At 41.2% G+C, this 16,486-nt stretch overlaps 1 long non-coding RNA gene across 1 annotated transcript in view; it reads left to right on the top strand.

Annotated features, from left to right (window-relative positions):
- LOC133642395 (uncharacterized) overlaps nucleotides 1-14,901 on the top strand; it is a 119,366-nt gene extending 104,465 nt beyond the window's left edge. The window contains exon 3 of the long non-coding RNA XR_009824506.1: nucleotides 14,547-14,901. This is a non-coding gene — a long non-coding RNA (uncharacterized LOC133642395). The remainder of the gene's footprint in view (nucleotides 1-14,546) is intronic.
- Nucleotides 14,902-16,486: the final 1,585 nt, after the last annotated feature.

Raw genomic sequence — 16,486 nt, forward strand, 5'->3', positions numbered from 1 at the left:
CTCAGCACACTTGGAGTCATGGGTACTACAGATAGTACACTGCAAAAACTGACATCTAAGTAAGATGAAATATCTCAAATAATGGTGATATTTGCTTATTTTCTGTCTGATAAGATCATTCTTCTCACTAAGCAGATTTTGTGTTAGTGTTTTACTTGTTTTAAGTGTTTTGGTCCTAAATGATGTCAGTAAGATATTACAGCTTGTTGCTGAGATGTTATGACCTATATTGAGTAAAACATGCTTGAAACTATTTTTGTCCAAATGTCCAAAACACAGCCAGCAATGGTGCACAGGAAGGCGGGGAAGAAGAGGGGAAAAGGTGGCCAAAATGGTCAAAAGTCTCAATTTTGTCCAAAATACCTCCCCGGGTTTTAGTCCCACGAGTCCCGCCGCCGGCCGCACAAGTCCCGGGATGTAAAAAATGTCCAAAACGCACCCAGCAAAGTCCCACGGGAAGTGGGGGAGAAAAGTGAGAAAAGATGTCAAAAGTCCCCAAAAATGTTCAAAACACCTACCCAGGTTGGAGTCCCACATGGAGTCTTAAGACTTGTGGCACTCGAACCCGGGTGTGATTTTTCAACATTTTACCGACTTTTCTCACTTTTCTCCCCGCCTTCCCGTGGGACTTTGCCCAGCGCGTCTTGGACATTTTGGGCATCCCGGCCGGGGGCGGGACTTGTGGGACTGGAACCTGGGTAAGTATTTTGAACATTTTTGGGACTTTTGCCGACTTTTCTAACTTTTATCCCCCCACCCCCTCCCCGTGGGACTCGGCTGGGTGTGTTATGGACATTTTGGCCATCCCGGGACTTGCGCGGCCAAACATAAGATTTTATGTTAGAGTGTTTTACTTGTTTTAAGTGTTTTGGTCCTAAATGATGTCAGTAAGATATTACAGCTTGTTGCTGAGATGTTATGACCTATATTGAGTAAAACATGCTTGAAACTATTTTTGTCCAAATGTCCAAAACACACCCTGCAATGGTGCACAGGAAGGCGGGGAAGAAGAGGGGGAAAGGTGGCCAAAATGGTCAAAAGTCCCAATTGTGTCCAAAATACCTCCCCGGGTTTTAGTCCCACGAGTCCCGCCGCCGGCCGCACAAGTCCCGGGATGTAAAAAATGTCCAAAACGCACCCAGCAAAGTCCCACGGGAAGTGGGGGAGAAAAGTGAGAAAAGACGTCAAAAGTCCCCAAAAATGTTCAAAATACCTACCCAGGTTGGAGTCCCACATGGAGTCTTAAGACTTGTGGCACTCGAACCCGGGTGTGATTTTTTTCAACATTTTACCGACTTTTCTCACTTTTCTCCCCACCTTCCCGTAGGACTTTGCTGGGTGCGTCTTGGACATTTTGGGCATCCCGGCCGGGGGCGGGACTTGTGGGACTCCAACCTGGGTAGGTATTTTGAACATTTTTGGGGACTTTTGACGACTTTTCTCACTTTTCTCCCCCACTTCCCGTGGGACTTTGCTGGGTGTGTTTTGGACATTTTGGGCATCCCGGGACTTGCGCGGCCAAACATAAGATTTTATGTTCGAGTGTTTTACTTGTTTTAAGTGTTTTGGTCCTAAATGATGTCAGTAAGATATTACAGCTTGTTGCTGAGATGTTATGACCTATATTGAGTAAAACATGCTTGAAACTATTTTTGTCCAAATGTCCAAAACACACCCTGCAATGGTGCAGAGGAAGGCGGGGAAGAAGAGGGGAAAAGGTGGCCAAAATGGTCAAAAGTCCCAATTGTGTCCAAAATACCTCCCCGGGTTTTAGTCCCACGAGTCCCGCCGCCGGCCGCACAAGATGTAAAAAATGTCCAAAATGCACCCAGCAAAGTCCCACGGGAAGTGGGGGAGAAAAGTGAGAAAAGATGTCAAAAGTCCCCAAAAATGTTCAAAATACCTACCCAGGTTGGAGTCTCACATGGAGTCTTAAGACTTGTGGCACTCGAACCCGGGTGTGATTTTTCAACATTTTACCGACTTTTCTCACTTTTCTTCCCGCCTTCCCGTGGGACTTTGCTGGGCGCGTCTTGGACATTTTGGGCATCCCGGCCGGGGGCGGGACTTGTGGGACTCCAACCTGGGTAGGTATTTTGAACATTTTTGGGGACTTTTGACGACTTTTCTCACTTTTCTCCCCCACTTCCCGTGGGACTTTGCTGGGTGCGTTTTGGACATTTTGGGCATCCCGAGACTTGCGCGGCCAAACATAAGATTTTATGTTAAGAGTGTTTTACTTGTTTTAAGTGTTTTGGTCCTAAATGATGTCAGTAAGATATTACAGCTTGTTGCTGAGATGTTATGACCTATATTGAGTAAAACATGCTTGAAACTATTTTTGTCCAAATGTCCAAAACACACCCAGCAATGGTGCACAGGAAGGTGGGGAAGAAGAGGGGAAAAGGTGGCCAAAATGGTCAAAAGTCCCAATTTTGTCCAAAATACCTCCCCAGGTTTTAGTCCCACGAGTCCCGCCGCCGGCCGTGCAAGTCCCGGAATGCAAAAAATGTCCAAAACGCACCCAGCAAAGTCCCACGGGAAGTGGGGGAGAAAAGTGAGAAAAGATGTCAAAAGTCCCCAAAAATGTTCAAAATACCTACCCAGGTTGGAGTCCCACATGGAGTCTTAAGACTTGTGGCACTCGAACCCGGGTGTGATTTTTCAACATTTTACCGACTTTTCTCACTTTTCTCCCCGCCTTCCCGTGGGACTTTGCTGGGCGCGTCTTGGACATTTTGGGCATCCCGGCCGGCGCCGGGACTTGTGGGACTGGAACCTGGGTAGGTATTTTGAACATTTTTGGGGACTTTTGACGACTTTTCTCACTTTTCTCCCCCACTTCCCGTGGGACTTTGCTGGGTGCGTTTTGGACATTTTGGGCATCCCGGGACTTGCGCGGCCAAAGATAAGATTTTATGTTAAGAGTGTTTTACTTGTTTTAAGTGTTTTGGTCCTAAATGATGTCAGTAAGATATTACAGCTTGTTGCTGAGATGTTATGACCTATATTGAGTAAAACATGCTTGAAACTAGAATATCAAGTGTTGCAAAGCTGTGTCATCAACACTCACAAGTATAAAACTACTTTTTTAAAGTCATCATTTCTTATTTCAAGCATGAAAAACAAAAATCCTGACTTTGACACAATTGTGTCTCATAATTAAAACAGATGACAGCCAAATGGACTTTGCTGTTTTATTTTCAATGAAACAATAGAAAACACGTACTCATATACCGTAATTTCCGGACTATAAGCCGCACCTGACTATAAGCCGCACCAGCTAAATTTAGGGGAACATACAGATTGCTCCATATATAAGCCGCACCCGACTATAAGCCGCAGGGTTTTGATGTGTAATTAGCGTAGTATATAGGGGTTCCTGCTACCACGGAGGGGATTGTCGGGACAGAGATGACTGTTTGGGAACGCAAAGCGTCCCATTTATTAACAATAAATCTTTCAATCATTCAATCAAACTTTCACATCTTTGACATGGCGAACAGCATTCGTGCAGAGTACAAATAATACAACGGTGCAAAGTAATACAAAGTGCTCACCTGTACGTTATCAAAATAACCAGCCTACCGGTATATGAAAAGTCAGTCTTTAATCATTGTGTCATCGTCTTCCTCCTGCGTACTAAAACCACCGAAATCCTCTTCGTCGGTGTCGGAGAAGAACAGGCCGTATATAAGCCGCACCCTTGTATAAGCCGCAGGGACCAGAACGAGGGGAAAAAGTAGCGGCTTATAGTCCGGAAATTACGGTAGTAGTACAGTTGTTATTAGTGAGAATATACTTATTTTAAGGTATTTTTGGGTTCATTGAGGTTAGCTAATTAGGCACTGAGTCCCTTTGGGACAGAGGACCCTATTGAATTTCTAGCATTTTATTATTATACCTCCTCTTTGAGCTGTAATTTGACCCCCTTAACATGCTTCACCAAATTGGACACACACATCAGGACTGGCGAAAATTGCGACCTAATCAAAAAACCAAACCCCAAAACTCAAAATTGCGCTCTAGCGCCCCCTAGGAAGAAAACATAGACAAAACCGCCTGTAACTCCCAGTAGGAATGTCGTAGAGACATGAAACAAAAACCTCTATGTAGGTCTCACTTAGACCTATATTTCATACACTGACAACCCTCAGCAAAAATCAACAGGAAGTTTGCAATTCCCCCTTAAAAACAAAAGTTTTGTAAAAACAGTCACCTTTTTTTAAACATTATCTCCTGAGCGCGTTTGTCGTGTCGGCTTCAAATTAGCACAGGAGAGAGATTGAACCCTTCTGATTAAAAGTTGATGAAAGAGTTTTAATTACTGCTACGGTTTGGATTTTATGAGCCCTCAAAGTCGGTCCCGTCCATCGCTGCTTGCGGCTTTAATTTGACTTGTTTTGGAAAGTCTTGACCAGCCAAATGTTCTTGTTCTATTGGCAGATAATTTTGCTTAGTTCAAGTAAAATACCCCAAATTTTTGTATTTTTGTTGTTGTTTTTAAACACTGACTTTTTGCAGTGTACCAGTGGAAACGTGCCAGTAGTGTAGTAGAATTTCTGACCTTTGACCTATATTTCACGTCTGTCAAGAATGTATGCTCATTTAATTTCCCTTCTATTCTGTGTCCCCCGGTGTGGGACAAAAGTGAATATTAAGTTGTGCCAACCTGTCTACAGAATGTTTTGATTGTTTAAGTATGATTAAGGAATCCAAGGATGTTGCAAAAACAAACATGACGCACGAGGAAAAACAATGACGCACAAGAGACAGATAAAACTGGCAGGAGATTGCTTTTGGGAGTCCTCCGGAGGACGTTTGTGTGTCTGCATGGACAGCTCAATCTGACTTGATAATGGGTAAATAAACTTTTTGTACTAAATTCACTTTTGTTGCTGTTTAAGCTCTGGACCAGGGGTCACCAACCTTTTTGAAAGCAAGAGCTACTTCTTGGGTAGTGATTAATGCGAAGGGCTACCAGTTTGATACACACTTAAATAAATTGCCAGAAATAGCCAATTTGCTCAATTTACCTTTAACTCTATGTTATTATTAATAATTAATGATATTTACACTTAATTGAACGGTTTAAAAGAGGAGAAAACACGAAAAAAATGACAATTCAATTTTGAAACATAGTTTATCTTCAATTTCGACTCTTTAAAATTCAAAATTCAACCGAAAAAAAGAAGAGAAAAACTAGCTAATTAGAATCTTTTTGAAAAAATTAAAAAAAGAATTTATGGAACATCATTAGTCATTTTTCCTGATTAAGATTAATTTTAGAATTTGGATGACATGTTTTAAATAGGTTAAAATCCAATCTACACTTTGTTAGAATATATAACAAATTGGACCAAGCTATATTTCTAACAAAGACAAATCATTATTTCTTCTAGATTTTCCAGAACAAAAATTTTAAAAGAAATTCAAAAGACTTTGAAACAAGATTTAAATTTGATTCTACAGAATTTCTAGATTTGCCAGAATATTTTTTTTAAATTTTAAACATAATAAGTTTGAAGAAATATTTCACAAATATTCTTCGTCGAAAAAACAGAAGCTAAAATGAAGAATTAAATTAAAATGTATTTATTATTCTTTACAATAAAAAAAATAAATTTACTTGAACATTGATTTAAATTGTTAGGAAAGAAGAGGAAGGAATTTAAAAGGTAAAAAGGTATATGTGTTTAAAAATCCTAAAATCATTTTAAGGTTGTATTTTTTCTCTAAAATTGTCTTTCTGAAAGTTATAAGAAGCAAAGTAAAAAAAATAATGAATTTATTTAAACAAGTGAAGACCAAGTCTTTAAAATATTTTCTTGGATTTTCAAATTCTATTTGAGTTTTGTCTCTCTTAGAATTAAAAATGTCGGGCAAAGCGAGACCAGCTTGCTAGTAAATAAATAAAATTTAAAAAATAGAGGCAGCTCACTGGTAAGTGCTGCTATTTGAGCTATTTTTAGAACAGGCCAGCGGGCTACTCATCTGGTCCTTACGGGCTACCTGGTGCCCGCGGGCACCACGTTGGTGACCCCTGCTCTGGACAATCCACCACAGTAGCAAGAAAAAAAGAATATCCGCAGCAATATTTCAGCCATCTGCCTCTCAACAGCGGTCGTCTTTCCAGAGCTCCACTGTCGAAGGCCTGACTCTGATCCAAGGTCAGGCGGGACTCTCTCAGAAGTAAACCTGCTCATTGATCTACGTCACATCTGGAAGAGTGTGATGAAGAAACAAAGATGGCTGATGAGAGGAGTCACAAAGAAGGACTTAATGCTCGATGAGGTTAAGAAAAAAGGATGGACTGGAATAAAAAGAGGCGGGGTCAATGACGGAGAGAGCGATGTAAAGGATAAACAAACATCAGGAGGGCGCCTGGGACCAAAGTGTTGTCCCTCCATCTTTGCAAAGCGGCGGGCGAGAGTCTAGTGGGGCTTTGAACTCGGCCCCCCATTAGAGACCCGATGACGGTTTGAAGAGAGCAGGCTGAGACGAGCCAGAGCATTTTAGATGTTAATTTGTTTTTGTAGCGACTGTGCAAGCGTGCGTGTGGGCGTTATTATTTTTTTCCCCCTCATCCTTTGAATCTTTCCTCGTCACTGCCAATTTAACGCAGCGGGATAAATATGCCTGCTTTTAGCTCTGTTGATTTCTGCTGGGGTTTTTTTTTTGTTTGTTGTTGTTGTGCCTTTCATCTCTCGATCTCACCTTTTCTTTTGTCTCGGGAAGAGGACGACTATGCTGCAAGGGAAGCGTCAATTGATACGTGTGGAGGCTTTCTTACATACTTATATTAGTTGTATTTTTTTAGTTTTGACGGATTGAATGAAACTGTAATGGACTTGCAAGGTTGACTGACGTTGCTGCGAGACGATCCTTTGGCAATAATACCATTTCCTGTAATGAAATAGTTAAAGGCCTATTTTTATTTAAACGGGAATAGCAGATCCATTCTATGTGTCATACTTGATCATTTCGCGATATTGCCATATTTTTGCTAGTAGAGAAAATCGACGATAAAGTTCGCAACTTTTGCTCGCTGATAAAAAAAAAAGCCTTGCCTGTACCGGAAGTAGCGTGACGTCACAGGAGCTAGTATTCCTCACAATTTTCCTTTGTTTACAATGGAGCGAGAGAGATTCGGAGCGACAAAGCGACGATTACCCCGTTAATTTGAGCGAGGATGAAAGATTCGTAGATGAGGAACGTTACAGTGAAGGACTTGAGAGGCAGTGATGGACGTATCTTTTTTCGCTCTGACCGTAACTTAGGTACAAGCTGGCTCATTGGATTCCACACTCTCCTTTTTCTATTGTGGATCACGGATTTGTATTTTAAACCACCTCGGATACTATATCCTCTTGAAAATGAGAGTCGAGCACGCGAAATGGACATTCACAGTGACTGAACATGTAAATACACGGTTAATATTTTTCAGCTTGGCGAAGCTAAAAAAAAATAGAAGCTAACCTAGCTACGTAGCCAATGTGATAGCATAGCGGTCTCAAATGCAGATAGAAACTAAATTTTAAAAAACCCTGACTGGAAGGATAGACAGAAGATCAACAATACTATTAAACCATGAACATGTAAATACACGGTTAATATTTTTCAGCTTGGCGAAGCTAAAAAAAATAGAAGCTAACTTAGCTACGTAGCCAACGTGATAGCATCAGTCTCAAATGCAGATAGAAACTAAATTTAAAAAAAACCCTGACTGGAAGGATAGACAGAAGATCAACAATACTATTAAACCATGAACATGTAAATACATGGTTAATATTTTTCAGCTTGGCGAAGCTAAAAAAAATAGAAGCTAACCTAGCTACGTAGCCAACGTGATAGCATCAGTCTCAAATGCAGATAGAAACTAAATTGAAAAAAAACCCTGACTGGAAGGATAGACAGAAGATCAACAATACTATTAAATCATGAACATGTAAATACATGGTTAATATTTTTCAGCTTGGCGAAGCTAAAAAAAAAATAGAAGCTAACCTAGCTACGTAGCCAACGTGATAGCATCAGCCTCAAATGCAGATAGAAACTAAATTTTAAAAAAAACCTGACTGGAAGGATAGACAGAAGATCAACAATACTATTAAACCATGAACATGTAAATACATGGTTAATATTTTTCAGCTTGGCGAAGCTAAAAAAAATAGAAGCTAACCTAGCTACGTAGCCAACGTGATAGCGTCAGTCTCAAATGCAGATAGAAACTAAATTTAAAAAACCCTGACTGGAAGGATAGACAGAAGATCAACAATACTATTAAACCATGAACATGTAAATACATGGTTAATATTTTTCAGCTTGGCGAAGCTAAAAAAAATAGAAGCTAACCTAGCTACGTAGCCAACGTGATAGCATAGCAGTCTCAAATGCAGATAGAAACTAAATTAAAAAAAACCCTGACTGGAAGGATAGACAGAAGATCAACAATACTATTAAACCATGAACATGTAAATACATGGTTAATATTTTTCAGCTTGGCGAAGCTAAAAAAAATAGAAGCTAACCTAGCTACGTAGCCAACGTGATAGCATAGCAGTCTCAAATGCAGATAGAAACTAAATTTAAAAAAACCCTGACTGGAAGGATAGACAGAAGATCAACAATACTATTAAACCATGAACATGTAAATACACGGTTAATATTTTTCAGCTTGGCGAAGCTAAAAAAGTAGAAGCTAACTTAGATGCGGCGGCAGGTGTTGTACGCTTTTGACGACACCCCGGCCGCCATCAGAGTCGGCAAGAAACATATATTTCCCCAAAGTTACGTACGTGACATGCACATATCGACACGCACGTACGGGCAAGCGATCAAATGTTTGGAAGCCAAAGCTGTACTCACCGTAGTGCGTCTGCGATCCTGCTCAAAACACAACACAACCTCCTGGTGTTGGTGTTGCTACAGCCAGCCGCTAATACACCGATCCCACCTACAACTTTCTTATTTGCAGTCTCCATTGTCCATTAAACAAATTGCAAAAGATTCACCAACACAGATGTCCAGAATACTGTGGAATTTTGTCGAAGAAAACAGAGGTATTTGAATTGGGTCCAAACACTTCCCTTGACCTCGTGACGTCACGCGCATACGTCATCATACCGCGACGTTTTCAAGCGGAAGTTTCCCGGGAAGTTTAAAATGTCACTTTATAAGTTAACCCGGCCGTATTGGCATGTGTTGCAATGTTAAGATTTCATCATTAATATATAAACTATCAGACTGCGTGGTCGCTAGTAGTGGCTTTCAGTAGGCCTTTAAGCTATCAAAAATATCTTGTTTAATGAATAACACCCTTCTTGCTTTCATCACATATTTAGCCTTGAATATACCGAATTTTACGGACCATGAATTGATTAACGTGTATGTACAAACCCCGTTTCCATATGAGTTGGGAAATGGTGTTAGATGTAAATATAAACGGAATACAATGATTTGCAAATCATTTTCAAGCCATATTCACTTGAATATGCTACAAAGACAACATATTTGATGTTCAAACTGATAAACATTTTTTTTTTGGCAAATAATCATTAACTTTAGAATTTGATGCCAGCAACACGTGACAAAGAAGTTGGGAAAGGTGGCAATAAATACTGATAAAGTTGAGGAATGCTCATCAAACACTTATTTGGAACATCCCCCAAATTGGGAACAGGTGGGTGCCATGATTGGGTATGAAAGTAGATTCCATGAAATGCTCAGTCATTCACAAACAAGGATGGGGCGAGGGTCACCACTTTGTCAATAAATGCCTGAGCAAATTGTTGAACAGTTTAAGAAAAACCTTTCTCAACCAGCTATTGCAAGGAATTTAGGGATTTCACCATCTACGCTCCGTAATATCATCAAAGGGTTCAGAGAATCTGGAGAAATCACTGCACGTAAGCAGCTAAGCCCGTGACCTTCCATCCCTCAGGCTGGACTGCATCAACAAGCCACATCAGTGTGTAAAGGATATCACCACATGGGCTCAGGAACACTTCAGAAACCCACTGTCAGTAACTACAGTTGGTCGCTACATCTGTAAGTGCAAGTTCAAACTCTTCTATGCAAGGCGAAAACCGTTTATCAACAACACCCAGAAACGCCGTCGGCTTCGCTGGGCCCGAGCTCATCTAAGATGGACCGATGCAATGTGGAAAAGTGTTCTGTGGTCTGACGAGTCCACATTTCAAATTGTTTTTGGAAACTGTGGACGTCGTGTCCTCCGGACCAAAGAGGAAAAGAACCATCTGGATTGTTCTAGGCGCAAAGTGTAAAAGGCAGCATGTGTGATGGTATGGGGGTGTATTAGTGCCCAAGACATGGGTAACTTACACATCTGTGAAGGCACCATTAATGCTGAAAGGTACATACAGCTTTTGGAGCAACATATGTTGCCATCCAAGCAACGTTACCATGGACGCCCCTGCTTATTTCAGCAAGACAATGCCAAGCCACGTGTTACATCAACGTGGCTTCATAGTAAAAGAGTGCGGGTACTAGACTGGCCTGCCTGTAGTCCAGACATTGAAAATGTGTGGCGCATTATGAAGCCTAAAATAGCAGAAGGGAGACCCCCGGACTGTTGAACAACTTAAGCTGTACATCAAGCAAGAATGGGAAAGAATTCCACCTGAGAAGCTTCAAAAATGTGTCTCCTCAGTTCCCAAACCTTTACTGAGTGTTGTTAAAAGGAAAGGCCATGTAACACAGTGGTGAACATGCCCTTTCCCAACTACTTTGGCACGTGTTGCAGCCATGAAATTCGAAGTTAATTACTATTTGCAAAAAAAAACATCAAATATGTTGTCTTATTCAACTGAATGTGGCTTGAAAAGGATTTGCAAATCATTGTATTCCGTTTATATTTACATCTAACACAATTTCCCAACTCATATGGAAACGGGGTTTGCATGTCAAATGGATCGTGCCATACCTCCCGGCCCTTTTTGAGGGTCACGTGTGCTTTAAAGATGACACATGAAAAAAGGAACGTATGTCAAGGTGCACTCGTAACTAGAGGAGGAGGTCAGCTGACACTTTAACAGCCCCTTTGACCTCCGACCCCACCGGGGGTGTATCCGCCATCAGGTCGGCGGCGCGGCTTCAGACTGTGAAAGTCCGTCTGGCACCAGCGGCACCTCCAGGTTGACTGGCGGCCTTTGTCCCTCAGCCTCCCCCCACCCCAGTGTGGGTGACAGTTCTGAAAGGGGGCGGGCTCTGGTTGTGTGTCAGGAAATAAAAAGTGCGTCTGTAACGCGCCGACACATGAAAGCGGTCGACGTGGGGTTGCCGCCTATATGTCAGCACACACACACACACACACACACACACACACACACACACCAGATTTATGTATTTATGCGTTATGTCGGCACAACTCAAAGAGATGCGACTGCGGAGGAGGGGGGAGCAAAGCAGGCTGTAGACAAAGATGGATGTGGTGCTGAGGGGGTGATGGGAGACATTGAAGTGAAGGAGCAACGGGGGTCACTGGGCGGGAGAGACGCTGCTGGTTCTTGGGACTATTTTTTTACATGACATGCAGACTTGAGCAGTTCTTGCCGGGAAGAAGGACCTTAACTAAACCTACTTCGTGGACTGACGGACTCAAGTGGGTCCAAAAATGGCAGATGAGAGCCCCGGCTGGGGTTGTCATACATTGTGGTGGTTTCACAAAAAGCTGCAGTACCAAACTTGACCACAGGATGGCAGAAAAGTGCACTTTTTTAATCATTGGCACCAGACCTGATGTGAAGTAGCCTATTTACTTCCAGGTGTTGAGGGGTGTTGTTGGCTATGTATCTTATTCTACACAGTAAATATATCGAATTCATTTAGGGAAATGTAAATAAGCTTTTATTTCCTTCATGTATTGAAATTTTGCTGGTACAAACGGATGAGCAGATAAACGTGTTCCCCCTTTATCAATCATCAATCAATGTTTACTTACATAGCCCTAAGTCACGAGTGTCTCAAAGGGCTGCACAAGCCACAATGACATCCTCGGCTCAGATCCCACATCAGGGCAAGGAAAAACTCAACCCAATGGGATGACAATGAGAAACCTTGGAGGGACCGCAGATGTGGGACCCCCAACACTGGCGACCGATGCAATGGACGTCGAGTGGATCTAACATAATAGTGTGAGAGTCCAGTCCATAGTGGATCTAACATAATAGTGTGAGAGTCCAGTCCATAGTGGATCTAACATAATAGTGTGAGAGTGCAGTCCATAGTGGATCTAACATAATAGTGTGAGAGTCCAGTCCATAGTGGATCTAACATAATAGTGTGAGAGTCCAGTCCATAGTGGATCTAACATAATAGTGTGAGAGTCCAGTCCATAGTGGATCTAACATAATAGTGTGAGAGTCCAGTCCATAGTGGATCTAACATAATAGTGTGAGAGTCCAGTCCATAGTGGATCTAACATAATAGTGTGAGAGTCCAGTCAATAGTGGATCTAGCATAATAGTGTGAGAGTCTAGTCCATAGTGGATCTAACATAATAGTGAGAGTCCAGTCCATAGTGGATCTAACATAATAGTGTGAGAGTCTAGTCCATAGTGGATCTAACATAATAGTGTGAGAGTCCAGTCCTTAGTGGATCTAGCATGATAGTGTGAGAGTCCAGTCCATGGTGGATCTAACATAATAGTGTGAGAGTCCAGTCCATAGTGGATCTAACATAATAGTGTGAGAGTCCAGTCCATAGTGGATCTAGCATAATAGTGTGAGAGTCCAGTCCATGGTGGATCTAACATAATAGTGTGAGAGTCCAGTCCATGGTGGATCTAACATAATAGTGTGAGAGTCCAGTCCATAGTGGATCTAACATAATATTGTGAGAGTCCAGTCCATAGTGGATCTAACATAATATTGTGAGAGTCCAGTCCATAGTGGATCTAGCATAATAGTGTGAGAGTTCAGTCCATAGTGGATCTAGCATAATATTTTGAGAGTCCAGTCCATAGTGGATCTGGCATAATAGTGTGAGAGTCCAGTCCATTGTGGATCTAGTTAATAGTGTGAGAGTCCAGTCCATAGTGGATCTAACATAATAGTGTGAGAGTCCAGTCCATAGTGGATCTAACATAATAGTGTGAGAGTCCAGTCCATTGTGGATCTAGTTAATAGTGTGAGAGTCCAGTCCATAGTGGATCTAACATAATGTGTGAGAGTCTAGTCCATAGTGGATCTAACATAATAGTGTGAGAGTCCAGTCCATAGTGGATCTAACATAATAGTGTGAGAGTCCAGTCCATAGTGGATCTAACATAATAGTGTGAGAGTCCAGTCCATAGTGGATCTAACATAATAGTGAGAGTCCAGTCCATAGTGGATCTAACATAATAGTGAGAGTCCAGTCCATAGTGGATCTAACATAATAGTAAGAGTCCAGTCCATAGTGGATCTAACATACTAGTTTAGTAGTTTTAATAGTTTTCTAACTTTAGATCAGGGGCAGCCACACTTTTCCACTGAGTGCTATGTACTACAAAAAAAATCAAAGTATGCAAGGAGCTACTCGGATGTTTTTATGTGGTTTTCATTTTTTTTAAAACAATTTGATAGTAGTGCTGTCAAATGAATACGTTTTAAATTCAGATGAATCACCCTTTTTCAAAACTAACCCAGCCCCAGAAAGTAAGTAGATATTAACAGTAAATGAACAAGTAGATCAATAACCAATTTTTACAAGCTTGTCCTTTTTAATGTGAACAAATTAATAAGTAGATAAATGACACAATATGTTACTGCATATGTCAGCAGACTAATTAGGAGTCTTTGTTTGTTTACTTACTACTAAAAGACAAGTTGTGTAGTATGTTCACTATTTTATTTAAGGACAAACTTGCAATAATAAACGTATGTTTCATGTTTTTTTTAAATAAAGCCAATAATGCCATTTTTTTGTGGTCCCCTTCATTTAGAAAAGTATCGAAATACATTTTAGAAATATTGGTATCGAGACAACAAGTTTATACATAATTAATGCAATATTTTTTGTCTTTAATTGCATGCAATGACGTTGTAACAATGTGTTGTAATTATTGTTTTCCTGTCCTATTCACGTTAGTTTTAAAGAGACAAACATGTATGCACAATAATTACTGCAGTTATGTGTGAACTTGGAAGTACAATTTACTCTCTAACTTTAAAGAGAGTAAAAGGAGGGCGAGAAATAAAGGAGCTGGAGGACTAGCATGCTGGGAGTTGGCCCTCTCCTTTCACACAGAGTCCAAACTCATAAAGAGCTCTTCTATGGGCCCCAACCTGAAACCCGCCCACCAAAGCCCTCGCTGGTTCAGGCCCCTTCCATGGGAACCTGAAAATCTGCAACGTAATCCCACTTTGGCCCCTGGAGAAGCCTTTCCAAACAAACCATGTAAGTCCTAATACTTCAGAAGTGGCTCCTGGCGAGGCCCAAGCTGCCGCCGCTGCACCACCAGCAACAACTCTGCCCTCCGTGGTCCTTTTTTTTTTTATACCCTGCCCCGCCCCTGCCCTACGTCTCGCTTTCTTCTTTCCAGGAATAGACAACAAAAGAGAGTGATCTCCTTCTAATTGCTTCGAAAGATTGAAAAGCCGAGAGACGCTGCGGGGGGAAATGAGAACCGGAGGCTCCGGAGGCAGCGGGGGACTGTCAGTCTGGCTTTGGCCCGTCCTGGATGTGCAGGCGCTGGGATAAAGGAGCTGGCAGGACGGCCCTGGCCTTGTAGAGCCCAGGCTGAGTGGATCAGAGTGGAGGCGGGTAAACTCCCAGGGCCCCCGGCTTTTGCAAGTGTGGCCAAACACAGAATGTGGAGGGGCTGGAGCAACTCAGCTGGAGGCCCCCTTCAGACATGGGAAAGAATGTTGGGTCTTCAAGGCGGGATTGAGGAAGTACACAGGCCAAGGACAGACCTCGAAGAAAGATCCTTTTCCCACTCCTCAAAGTGAACATCACTTCTGATTGTACATCCATACACTGTACTGGAAGTACCCTATTTTCTGGACCATAGGGTTAGGGTGGACCCTAACCCCTAACCCTAACCCCTAACTCTAACCCTTTTCATACAAAAGGCGCACCGCACCAGATTATAAAGCACATTAAAGGAGTCATATTATTATTATTTTCTAAATGTAAAAGACTTCCTTGTGGTCTACATCAGTGGTGCCCAACCTTTTTGTAGCTGCGGACCGGTCAACACTTAAAAATTTGTCCCACGGACCGGGGGGTGGTGTGTTTTTTTTGTTTGTTTGTTTTTTGTTTTTTTAAATTTTTTCCATAAAGAAATACAATCATGTGTGCTTACGGACTGTATCCCTGCAGACTGTATTGATCTATATTGATATATAATTTATATATTATGTTTTTTATGTTGATTTAATTTTAAAAAAAATTGAAAAATATATATATACATCTAGCGCCCCCTCGCGACCCCGAAGGGAATAAGCGGTAGAAAATGGATGGATGGATGGATGGATGGATAACACCATGAAAGGATTAAATAATAATTAATTAAATCGTGAAATAAATAAATGATTAAATCATGGATAATGTAATTGTTAACTTCATAATGTCATTGATTATTTCACTATTTAATGATTTATTTATTTCATGATTTAATTAATTATTTCAATATGTAATTGATGATTTCATTTTTATTTATTTCATGATTTAATCATTTATTTATTTCGTGATTTAATTAATTAGATTTTAATCCTTTCATGGTGTTATCCATCCATCCATCCATCCATTTTCTACCGCTTATTCCCTTCGGGGTCGCGGGGGGGCGCTGGAGCCTATCTCAGCTACAATCGGCCGGAAGGCGGGGTACACCCTGGACAAGTCGCCACCTCATCGCAGGGCCAACACAGATAGACAGACAACATTCACACTCACATTCACACACGGTAGAAAATGGATGGATGGATATATACACTACTGTTCAAAAGTTTGGGGTCACATTGAAATGTCCTTATTTTTGAAGGAAAAGCACTGTACTTTTCAATGAAGATAACTTTAAACTAGTCTTAACTTTAAAGAAATACACTCTATACATTGCTAATGTGGTAAATGACTATTCTAGCTGCAAATGTCTGCTTTTTGGTGCAATATCTACATAGGTGTATAGAGGCCCATTTCCAGCAACTATCACTCCAGTGTTCTAATGGTACAATGTGTTTGCTCGTTGGCTCAGAAGGCTAATTGATGATTAGAAAACCCTTGTGCAATCATGTTTACACATCGGAAAACAGTTTAGCTCGTTACAGAAGCTACAAAACTGACCTTCCTTTGAGCACATTGAGTTTCTGGAGCATCACATTTGTGGGGTCAATTAAACGTTCAAAATGGCCAGAAAAAGAGAACTTTCATCTGAAACTCCACAGTCTATTCTTGTTCTTAGAAATGAAGGCTATTCCACAAAATTGTTTGGGTGACCCCAAACTTTTGAACGGTAGTGTATATATATTTTTTTAATTTTTT

Source organism: Entelurus aequoreus, linkage group LG25, assembly GCF_033978785.1.
Source record: "Entelurus aequoreus isolate RoL-2023_Sb linkage group LG25, RoL_Eaeq_v1.1, whole genome shotgun sequence".
Taxonomy (NCBI): domain Eukaryota; kingdom Metazoa; phylum Chordata; class Actinopteri; order Syngnathiformes; family Syngnathidae; genus Entelurus; species Entelurus aequoreus.